Here is a 10,928-nt window from a genome sequence, read left to right as displayed (position 1 = left end):
AAGATGGCAGCATGGTATATTAATTCTGTTTCTCCCTATAAACTAGTCACCTCAGGGTGGCGCCAAAAGAGCAAAAAGCACCCCTTGTGCTTTTCTCTGCTGAATTGGATTCCATTACACTCAAACTAATGCCAAAAGCTGATCAATTGAATAATCACATATGTGAGTAGAGGTTTTTAGAAGTTTGTGAAAAACATTTATCATGAGGTTATTGACGCATAACATCACACCTGGAACCTGTCCATCTAGAAACACCCTTCTGGAGATGGAATAATGTATGAGCTTAAGTAGCCTATAATAATATTTAATTTGTTTTAACATATAGCCTAGTGTGGAAGTTCCAATATTATGTTTTCGGTAGTTGATAAAATCCCAGTGTAAGTCTCAAGTCATTGTCCAGTGTTCAGCCTGTGGCATAAAGTGATGTGGATGAGAAGTTGCTGAGGCTGAGAGCGGTTCCGTGGCTGGAGCTCCACCTCCTCCTACGCTCTGATGCGCGGTCTAGAGAGCAGAGCAAGTGCTGAAAAATTATCCCAACTTGCTTTCTCATAGCAAACGTGCTTCGTTTAGGCTACTCCTCTCGGCGACATATTCCGTGCTGTGATGAAGACAAATTAGTGACATTTTAAACGCGTTTTAAATATCGTTGAATCTGTAGTTCGCAATGGTTGAGAAACTTGTGCCATACGTCAAAGATGAGCGCATATCTTCGTTAAGGTGCACTTGCAACATTATTTTAGAGTAGAGAAAAGCAATTGAACGTCACGGGCAGAATCCTAAAGAGTTCATTGCTATTGACTATCTATAAAAACGAAATAAATAGTTTTTAGTGATTTGTGGTATTTTTCTCGGTCAGAAAAATAGCGTTTTTTTGCCAGTGGTAACATTGATGGCTGCATAATCACATGGGAATGGATTCCTCGAATTTAAATGACAAGTTATCTATGGTCCTAATGGATTTTCTCTCAACTGGGGATTTTTTCGTCTTCGTGATACAGTATTTGAAATCATTCATTGAGACTGAGGTTTGAGGGTACCTGTCTCTGGGACGACAGAAGGAAAAACAACCCTAAACCCAGGCAAGATTTGGGGAAGCGCATCCTAAGAAGTCTTTGGCGAAGGTAAATATATTTGCATAAAACCAGAATAATGCCATCCAAGAGAAATGCTTGTGCAGTATGTCATGTTTAAGCTAAAAGTCAGCCGTTCTTTCTCTAGTTCTAAATGGGTTATTATGCCTGATGTTAAGATCATTAATTGCTGTAGGCATAATTGTTAATACATTTGTTTTTAGGTCAGCATCTGTGTTATATCCAAAAAACAAATAACCAAATGCTGGTAATCCACCTAGTTCTATACAGACAAGGCTACAGTCAGTCACTAAATAGCCTAGTGTACATGTTTGCACATTAAAAGATTGATAATGCAAACCACTCCCCATTAGTTCGTTTCCGAGAATCCGATTAAGCAGGTGCAAGAGCTTGAATCAGACACTTGTGTGACTAAAAGCCCTTAAAGGTATGGAGTCATCACTCTACCCCCCCCCTCCCCCCTCCCCCCTCCCCTCACTTCCCGCAGTGAGGGCAAGAGATCTCCTATCTGCCAGCTCTCTGCAAATACTGACCAGACATACAGACCATATTCGTTTAGCATCGCCTATCAAGTTTACCAGCCCACATATTAAAACTAATTTTAACTATGAATGATTTGTTATACATGACTCAAGACGCAGCTCTTCAGTACATAATTTCATATTACAGAGACTGGAAGCATTTCATTAGTGATTCACACCTATGCTCTGTCCATACTGTACGTTCATAGGGGCTACCCCTCCCACATATATTGACCAACAATACACATGGGCAGAGAATGGGTATGGATTTATTCTCTTGGTGATTAGCTAAGACATTATTGTTGTCTTATCAATAATCATATACAGTCTATAGGCTGGCTACTCATATCGATATGAAGTGTATAGACTAGCTCTACAGGAATTAGTTTAGTCTGAGTATCTAAGGCTGTGTTTACACAGGCAGCCCAATTCTGATCTTCCGCTAATTGGTCTTAGATCTTTTCACATCAATATCTTTTTCAGAGCTGATCTGATTGGTCAAAAAACAGTTAGTGTGGGTGGGTGGGTGTGTGTGTGGGGGGGGGGGGGGGGGGGGGGTGATGATATCAGAATTGGGCTGCCTGTCGGCTGCATTTAGACAGGGAACCCAATATAAAATATTTTTTTTCACTAATTGGTCATTTGACCGCTCTGAAAAATATCAATATTGGTCCTGTGCACAGATTCGCAGATGTTATCGTAGGTGGCGTGAAATGCTTGTGTTTCTAGCTCCAACAGTGCAGTAATACCGAGCAATACAGAACAATGCAAAAAATGTATATATATACAATATACAAATCTGAGTCCGGCATCCCGGAGTCGCCTCTTCACTGTTGATGTTGAGACTGGTGTTTTGCAGGTACTATTTAATGAAGCTGCCAGTTGAGGACTTGTGTGGCATCTGTTTTTCAATCTAGACACTCTAATGTACTTGTCCTCTTGCTCAGTTGTGCACCAGGGCATCCCACTCCTCTTTCTACTCTGGTTAGAGCCAGTATGCGCTGTTCTGTGAAGGGAGTAGTACACAGCGTTGTACGAGATCTTCCATTTCTTGGCAATTTTTCGCATATAATAGCCTTCATTTCTCAGAACAAGAATAGACTGACAAGTTTCATTATAAAAGTCTTTGTTTCTGCCAATTTTGAGCCTGTAATCGAACCCACAAATGCTGATGCTCCAGATACTCAACTAGTCTAAAGAAGGCCAGTTTTATTGCTTCTTTAATCAGGACAAGGTAAGAGCCAGATGCAGACCCTGTCGAAGTAACTATTTGTTACAGCAACAGAGGCAAAGGTACAGAACGGCAGGCAGGCAGGCTCAGGGTCAGGTCAGAAATCCAGATAAGGGCAAAGGTACAGGACAGCAGGAAGGGTCCGGGCAGGCAGAATGGCCAGGCGTGCGGGTTCAGGGTGAGGACAGGCAAGGGTCAATAACCAGGAGGTTGAAAAAAAGAGGCTGGGGAAAGACAGATGCTGACAGGACAAACGCTGGTAAGCTTGACAAGACGAACTGGCAACAGACAAACCGATAACACAGGTGTAAATACACAGGGGATAATGGGGAAGATGGGCGACACCTGGAGGGGGGTGGAGACAATTGCAAAGACAGGGGAAACAGATCAGGGCGTGACAGTACTAACATAATTGCAAAAGGGTTTTCTAAAGATCAATTAGCCTTTAGAAATGATAAACTTGGATTAGCTAACACAACGTGCCATTGGAACACAGGAGTGATGGTTGCTGATATTGGGCCTGTGTTGATATTCCATAAAAAATCTGCCGTATCCAGCTACAATAGTAATACAATGTCTACACTCTATTCAAGGACATTTCTAGGTGACCCCCAACTTTTGAATGGTAATATATGTATGTATGTATATATATAGCAAACAAAGAAACGTCCCTTTTTCAGGACCCTGTCTTTCAAAGACAATTTGTAAAAATCCAAATAACTTCACAGATCTTCATTGTAAAGGGTTTAAACATTGTTTCCCATGCTTGTTCAATGAACCATAAACAATTAATGAACATGCACCTGTGAAACGGTCGTTAAGACACTAACAGCTTACAGACAGTAGGCCATTAAGGTCACAGTTATGAAAACTTAGGACACTAAAGAGGCCTTTCTACTGACTCTGAAAAACACCAAAAGAAAGATGCTCATCTGCTTGAACGTGCCTTAGGCATGCTACAAGGAGGCATGCTACAAGGAGACATCTGCCACTGCAGATGTGGCCAGGGCAATAAATTGCAATGTCCGTACTGTGAGACGCCTAACACAGCACTACAGGGAGACAGGACAGACAGCTGATCATCCTCGCAGTGGCAGAGCACGTGTGACAACACCTGCACAGGATCGGTACATCCGAACATCACACCTGCGGGACAGGTACAGGATGGCAACAACAACTGCCCGAGTTACACCAGGAACGCACAATACCTCCATCAGTGCTCAGACTGTCCGCAATAGGCTGAGAGAGGCTGGACTGAGGGCTTGTAGGCCTGTTCTAAGGCAGATCCTCACCAGACATCACCGGCAACAACGTCGCCTATGGGCACAAACCCACCGTCGATGGACCAGACAGGACTGGCAAAAGGTGCTCTTCACTGATGAGTCGCGCTTCTGTCTCACCAGGGGTGATGGTCGAATTTGTGTTTATCGTCAAAGGAATGAGCGTTACACCGAGGCCTGTACTCTGGAGCCGGATCGATTTGGAGGTGGAGGGTCCGTCATGGTCTGGGGCGATGTGTCACAGCATCACCGGACTGAGCTTGTTGTCATTGCAGGCAATCTCAATGCTGTGCGCTACAGGGAAGACATCCTCCTCCCTCATGTGGTACCCTTCCTGCAGGCTCATCCTGACATGACCCTCCAGCATGACAATGCCACCAGCCATACTGCTCGTTCTGTGCATGATTTCCTGCAAGACAGCAATGTCAGTGTTCTGCCATGGCCAGCGAAGAGCCCGGATCTCAATCCCATTGAGCACGTCTGGGACCTGTTGGATCGGAGGGCTAGGGCCATTCCCCCCAGAAATGTCCGGGAACTTGCAGGTGCCTTGGTGGAAGAGTGGGGTAACATTTCACAGCAAGAACTGGCAAATCTGGTGCAGTCCATGAGGAGGAGATGCACTGCAGTACTTAATTCAGCTAGTGGCCACACCGGATACTGACTGTTACTTTTGAATTTGACCCCCCCCTTTGTTCAGGGACACGTTATTTCATTTCTGTTAGTCACATGTCTGTGGAACGTGTTCAGTTTATGTCTCAGTTGTTTAATCTTGTTATGTTCATAGACATATTTACACATATTTAAGTTTGCTGAAAATAAAATGCAGTTGACAGTGAGAGGATGTTTATTTTTTTGCTGAGATTAGATATGTATACTGTTTATGTATTTTATGACCAAAAGTATGTGGACACCTGCTTGTCGAACATCTCATTCCAAAATCATGGGCATTAATATGGAGTTGGTCCCCACTTTGCTGCTATAACAGCCTCCACTCTTCTGGGAAGGCTTTCCACTACATTGCTACCGGGACTTGCTTCCATTCAGCCACAAGAGCAATAGTGGCATCTGGCGCTGATGTTGGGGGATTAGGCCTGGCTCGATGTTGGCTTTGAAGTAAAGGCTCTGTGCAGCCCAGCCTAGTTCTTCCACACCGATCTCAACAAATAATTTCTGTATGGACCTCGCTTTGTGCACAAGGGGCATTATCATGCTGAAACAGGAAAGGGCCTTCCCCAAACTGTTCCCACAAAGTTGGAAGCACAGAATCATATAGAATATCATTGTATGCTGAAGCGTTAAGATTTCCCTTCACTGGAACTAAGGGGCCTAGCCCAAACCATGAAAAACAGCCCCAGACCATTATTCCTCCTCTACCAAACTTTACAGTTGGTACTATGCATTCGGACAGGTAGCGTTGTCCTGGCATCCGCAAAACCCAGATTCGTCCATTGGACTGCCAGATGGTGAAGTGTGATTCATCACTCCAGAGAATGCGTTTCTACTGCTCCACAGTCCAATGGCAGCAAGCTTTACACCACTCCAGCTGAGATTCCAGGCCTATGTAGGCCTCCGTACACTCCTGTGTTCCAATGGCACGTTGTGTTAGCTAATCCAAGTTTATCATTTTAAAAGGCTAATTGATCATTAGAAAACCATTTTGCAATTATGTTAGCACAGCTGAAAACTGTGGTGCTGATTTAAAGAACAATAAAACTAGCCTTCTTTAGACTAGTTGAGTATCTGGAGCATCAGCATTTGTGGGCTCAATTACAGGCTCAAAATGGCCAGAAACAAATACTTTTCTGCTGAAACTCGTCAGTCTATTCTTGTTCTGAGAAATGAAGGCTATTCCATGCGAGAAATGGCAAGAAACGGAAGATCTCGTACAGCGCAGTGTACTACTCCTTTCACAGAACAGTACAAACTGGCCCTAACCAGAATAGAAAGAGGAGTGGGAGGCCCCGGTGCACAACTGAGCAAGAGGAAAAGTACATTAGAGTGTCTAGTTTGAGAAACAGACACCTCACAAGTCCTCAACTGGCAGCTTCATTAAATAGTACCCACAAAACGCTAGTCTCAACGTCAACAGTGAAGAGGCGACTCCAGGATGCTGGCCTTCTAGGCAGAGTTGCAAATAAAAAGCCATATCTCAGACTGGCCAATAAAAATAAAAGATTAAGATGGGCAAAAGAACACAGACACTGGACAGATGATCTTCTTGGCCTTTCTGTGACAGTGGGTCCTGTAGATACAGTATACTGGAAGGCAGGCAATGTGCCCTCAGTGATGCATTGGGCTGACCGCACAACACGCTGGAGAGCCCTGCGGTTGCAGACGGTGCAATTGACGTCCCAGGCGGTGATACAAGAAGCTCTCAGTGGTGCATCTGTAGAAGTTTGTGAGGGTTTTAGGCTGTTGTGCTGCCTTCACCACGCTGTCTATGAAGAGGGACCATTTCAGGTCGTCAGTGATGTGCACGCCAAGGATCTTGAAGCTTTTGACTCTCTCTGCTGCTTCCCCGTCGATGTGGATTGGGGTGTGCTCTCTCTGCTGTCTCCTTTAGTCCACGATTAGCTCTTCATTTTGTTGACATTATGGGAGAGGTTATTTTCCTGACACCGCTCCACCGGGGCTTTCACCTCCTCCCTTTAGGCTGTTTCGTCATTGTTTGTAATCTGGCCTACCACTGTTGTGTCGTCAGTAAACTTGATCATTGAGTTGGAGATGTGCGTGTCCATGCAGTCAAGGGTGAACATGGAGTCCAGGAGGGGTCTGAGCATGCACCCCTGAGGCGGATGTGTTGTTTGCCTACCTCAACCACTTGGTGTCGGCCCGTCAAGAAGTCCATGACCCAGTTGCACAGGGAGGGGTTCAGACCCAGGGCCCTGAGCTTAAATATGAGCTTAGAGGGCACTATGATCTTGAAGGCTGAACTGTAGTTGATGAACAGCATTTTTACATTGGTATTTCTCTTGTCCAGGTTGGAAAGGGCAGTGTGGAGTGCAATAGAGATTGCATCATCTGTGGATCTGTTGGGGCGGTATGCAAATTGGAGTGGGTCTAGGGTTTCTCGGATGATGGTGTTAATGTGAGCCATGACCAGCCTTTCAAAGCACTTCACGGCTACGGACGTGAGTGCTACGTGTCGATAGTCATTTAGGCAGGTTACCTTGGTGTTCTTTGGCAAAGGCACTATGGTGGTCTGCTTGAAACATGTAGGTATTACAGACTCGGTCAGGGACAGGTTGAAAATGTCTGTGAAGACACTTGCCAGTTGGTCAGTGCATGCTCTGAGTACATGTCCTGGTAATCCGTCTGGCCCTGCAGCCTTGTGAATGTTGACTTGTTTAGTTCAGTTACCTTCGCTTTCTTGGGAACAGGAACAATGGTGGACATCTTGAAGCAAGTGGGGACAACAGACTGGGATATGGAGAGATTGAACATGTCCCTAAACACTCCAGCCAGCTGGTCTGCACATGCTATGAGGATGTGGCTTTGGATGCCGTCTAGGCTGGCAGCCTTGTGAGGCTTAACCCGCTTAAATTACTTACTCACTTCAGCCATGACAGTGCCCGCGTCGGTGGTTCGATTTGAAAAGATCTGATGTGATTGGTCAAAAGACCAATTAGTGGAAAAAAATAGCAGTATTGGGCTGCCTGTGTAAGCGCAGCCTGAATGCAGCAACTGACAGACTTGTGGTGTTGGGTTCCCTTTTCAAGCATTGTGTTTAAAACATTTTTTTCTGTGTTTATTGGTAAGCTGCTTCTGGTATGTTTTAGAGTCAGATGAGCTGATAAAGTTCTGTGTTTGTGTACATATTATATGTGAGGTATGGGTATGGCTTGAAGCTAAAGCCAGGGTTTTCATCGTCGGCCATTCAAACCTGTTGATTCAATCAGACTGCCATTTCCCTGATGTGTTATCTTCAGCCATTGGTTCATCAAATGACTTAGCATTTCCATCCATCCCAAAAGCATCACTGAACTCCAATACATATTTATATGTCAGACAGTATGTCTTGAAAGGCTTTGCGGGACGAAGGCTTACCATATGTAAACAAACTAAATTTGACATGCTTATTCATGATTTAATTCAGTCTTTCAAGGATTGATTTACTCAACTTTGAGCTACACACATTCTTCAAATTCAGTACCGTGTGTTTGTGACAGAGTGATTTAAACCCTACTATTTCTAAGGTAACAGGGTGATTTAAAGAGAAATGTGTTGCCATGTGGCATAAAGCCAAGGAATGAAAACCGTTAGTTCCATAGCAATATAGGCCTACTGTACTCTATATTTGGAATGCAATCATTGTGAAGCAGAGGAATGATGAGTCAGTTAATGATGCATAGCTGGTGAGGCTCATCCCATAACCTGTTGATGATCATGATCTTTCAGTGAACAGGCTGTGGGGGAAGAGAAAAGGTCACTGCCACACGGAAGACAGATGTCACCAGAATGGCTTGTACAAGCTGTTGATAAAAGCTGCTCGAGCTGCAGCTGATAATGAAAATAGCTGACAAACACCAGGATAAGATCATTTTCATGTCTCTAATTTTTCACTGCATGCCAAAGGTTATAATCTCTATGGCATTTTGATGAATGGAGAGACATGATTTCAGAGCACAACTCAACACACAGAAAGAATCCCTGGGTTGCATTTCTGACCCAGTAATGGCTATTGCTATGGTTGAAATTATTTAACATGGTCTGAGTAGCTGATATTCTTCTTCAAATGTTGTGTCTCACTCAATATGATAGAAATCCACTTTTATACAGATTCTGAACTCTGGGATTATGTTTTATTCATGTTTACTTGTAAAACAGCTGGAACTGCATGAGTATTTTAATATCGCAATTGCATGAGATTTTGTTTATTTATTTTCTTTGGTGAATATAGCACAAGCCATTTCCCTCATTACCCGCTCTGGCTTTTCCAAAATTCCAGTGCTGTTGAACTCACCCTCTGTTGAGGGGATGCTCCCAATTTGCAGTGCTGCCGTCCTCAAAAGCACGCTTCATTGCAGTCCAGGTTGAGTTGTAATTGTGTTTCTGCTCTTATCTGTTATATGAAAGCGTATAGACTCTTATCTGAAATGAAAACTAGGCTTAGACTCTTCAGTGGAGTAGAGTCCACTCATAGGTATGAGTAAACTACGTTTGTTACTTGGTGTAGCCTATAGCCTCTAATCTGGAATTGAGGGTTCCATAGACTATCTGACAATGAATGTGTGACTATAATCCGAGTTGCTACTGTCCACACACACATAGAGAATCCAATGTTTGTGTACCGGATCTGGAGTAGAGACTGTTGAAAGACTATTGTTGTAATTATCTCCTTGTAAGTGATGATGTGATCACTTCTAATGAGTGTTTGGAGAGTCTCTTATCTAAAGGGAAGTGTGGTTGGTGCTTTATTAAGGAGACTTTAAATTACCTCTTAGAGACATTCATTCACTGTATGGAGACTCCTGACACTTATTGGGGGTGGGTATTATAGGATTTAGCTTAATTTAGAGGGTAGTATTTATTTATTAGGATTTATTTTAGCTTCTAGTATGTGGGATCTCTTTGGATCTGTTTTAGACAAGTCATCGAAAAAGCTTTTGAATTATTATCATGTTAGTTAATACAGTACTGTCGTTCTGGATATTAGGCCTATTGTTGTTAGCAAATGGATGGCTGACTTGAAGGAGGATGAGGCTTGTTTATGATTGCTAGTAGGTCTATCTACAAAAGGCATACAGGCCATCTTGTTTAGATCTTTCTCGTACAGTAGCTCAGTTCACTGCAGCTCTCATCATGCTCCTTAGTAAAGTAAATGGACGGTGGGACGAACGGAGACCGATCCACAGTCCCCTCCCCGATTTCATCGTGGGGGACAACAATTTTTAAGGAGATATTGTATTTGATCATAACTTTTGAACTTGATGACTGTCTTTATCAGCGAGGGTGGATATGGAGAATGATAATGCACTTTAGATTACCTAGCTCTCTTTGTCTTTAAATTTGTCTCCACATTGTCACCGCATGGTCTGTATCAGGTTAGAAAAGTAATATATTCTCTGATCTCCTCCGATTTCATTTATATGTTACATCTCAATAGATTGCAATATATTTAGTTTGTGTGTAGCTGTAGTCTATGGTTTAAAAAATTGTGCTTTACATTGTACTTTCTAATCATGCTTTTACCTCACAAGCAATCATTCAATCCACATTGATTGGAGGCTGCCCTGCAAATGTAAAAAGGGACACATCAATAACTAAGCAATTAGCGCGTCAATAACCTGCACTTCCAATCTTATTGGATTCAGAAGAATTGGATTTCTAATTGGGTTTTTATACATGCTTGTGCTTTGCTGTTTAGTTTGAACACGTATTTGCTTTACTCTGCTTTGGAACAATGTTACATGCAAGGAGGTGTAGAATTCTGACACATACTGCTAGAACTCTCACGCAGCAAATAATTAAAGTCTGAAATTATTTGCAACCCCCAAAAATTGTGAATTCTTTAGCTTGGAGAATATGGATCAAAGCAGAAGTTAAACTAGCGGGTAGTGATTAATGAGGAGGCATAGCAGGTTACAAATAAAACATGAACATTACAATGTGTAAATTAGGCCATAACAGCAGAGTAGGATAGAGATCTCATCAGCTCTAAAGTAAAGCTGTATTTTGTGATAAGGCCTAGGCCAGGCCTGCTAATCTGCAACATGTTCCACATGAAGCCAAACAATGGTGTGCGGCTGCCTCTGGGAGACTCTGGGTGCTGCACCTGGAGCCTTGGGTGCAACAGACCTCTCTA

General features: G+C 43.2%; 1 protein-coding gene across 1 annotated transcript in view; it reads left to right on the top strand.

Moving 5' to 3' along the window:
* The first annotated feature begins 504 nt into the window (after positions 1-504).
* The window catches only part of LOC106568095 (protocadherin-1), a 141,532-nt gene continuing 131,108 nt past the window's right edge, over positions 505-10,928 (top strand). Inside the window, exon 1 of the mRNA XM_045692359.1 lies at positions 505-1,121. The gene's annotated coding sequence lies outside the window, so the exon portion shown is untranslated. The remainder of the gene's footprint in view (positions 1,122-10,928) is intronic.

Source organism: Salmo salar, chromosome 13 (assembly GCF_965601325.2).
Source record: "Salmo salar chromosome 13, fSalSal1, whole genome shotgun sequence".
Classification (NCBI taxonomy): domain Eukaryota; kingdom Metazoa; phylum Chordata; class Actinopteri; order Salmoniformes; family Salmonidae; genus Salmo; species Salmo salar.
The sequence above is the reverse complement of the archived record's forward strand: the minus strand, read 5'-3'. Positions and strand labels throughout refer to the sequence as shown.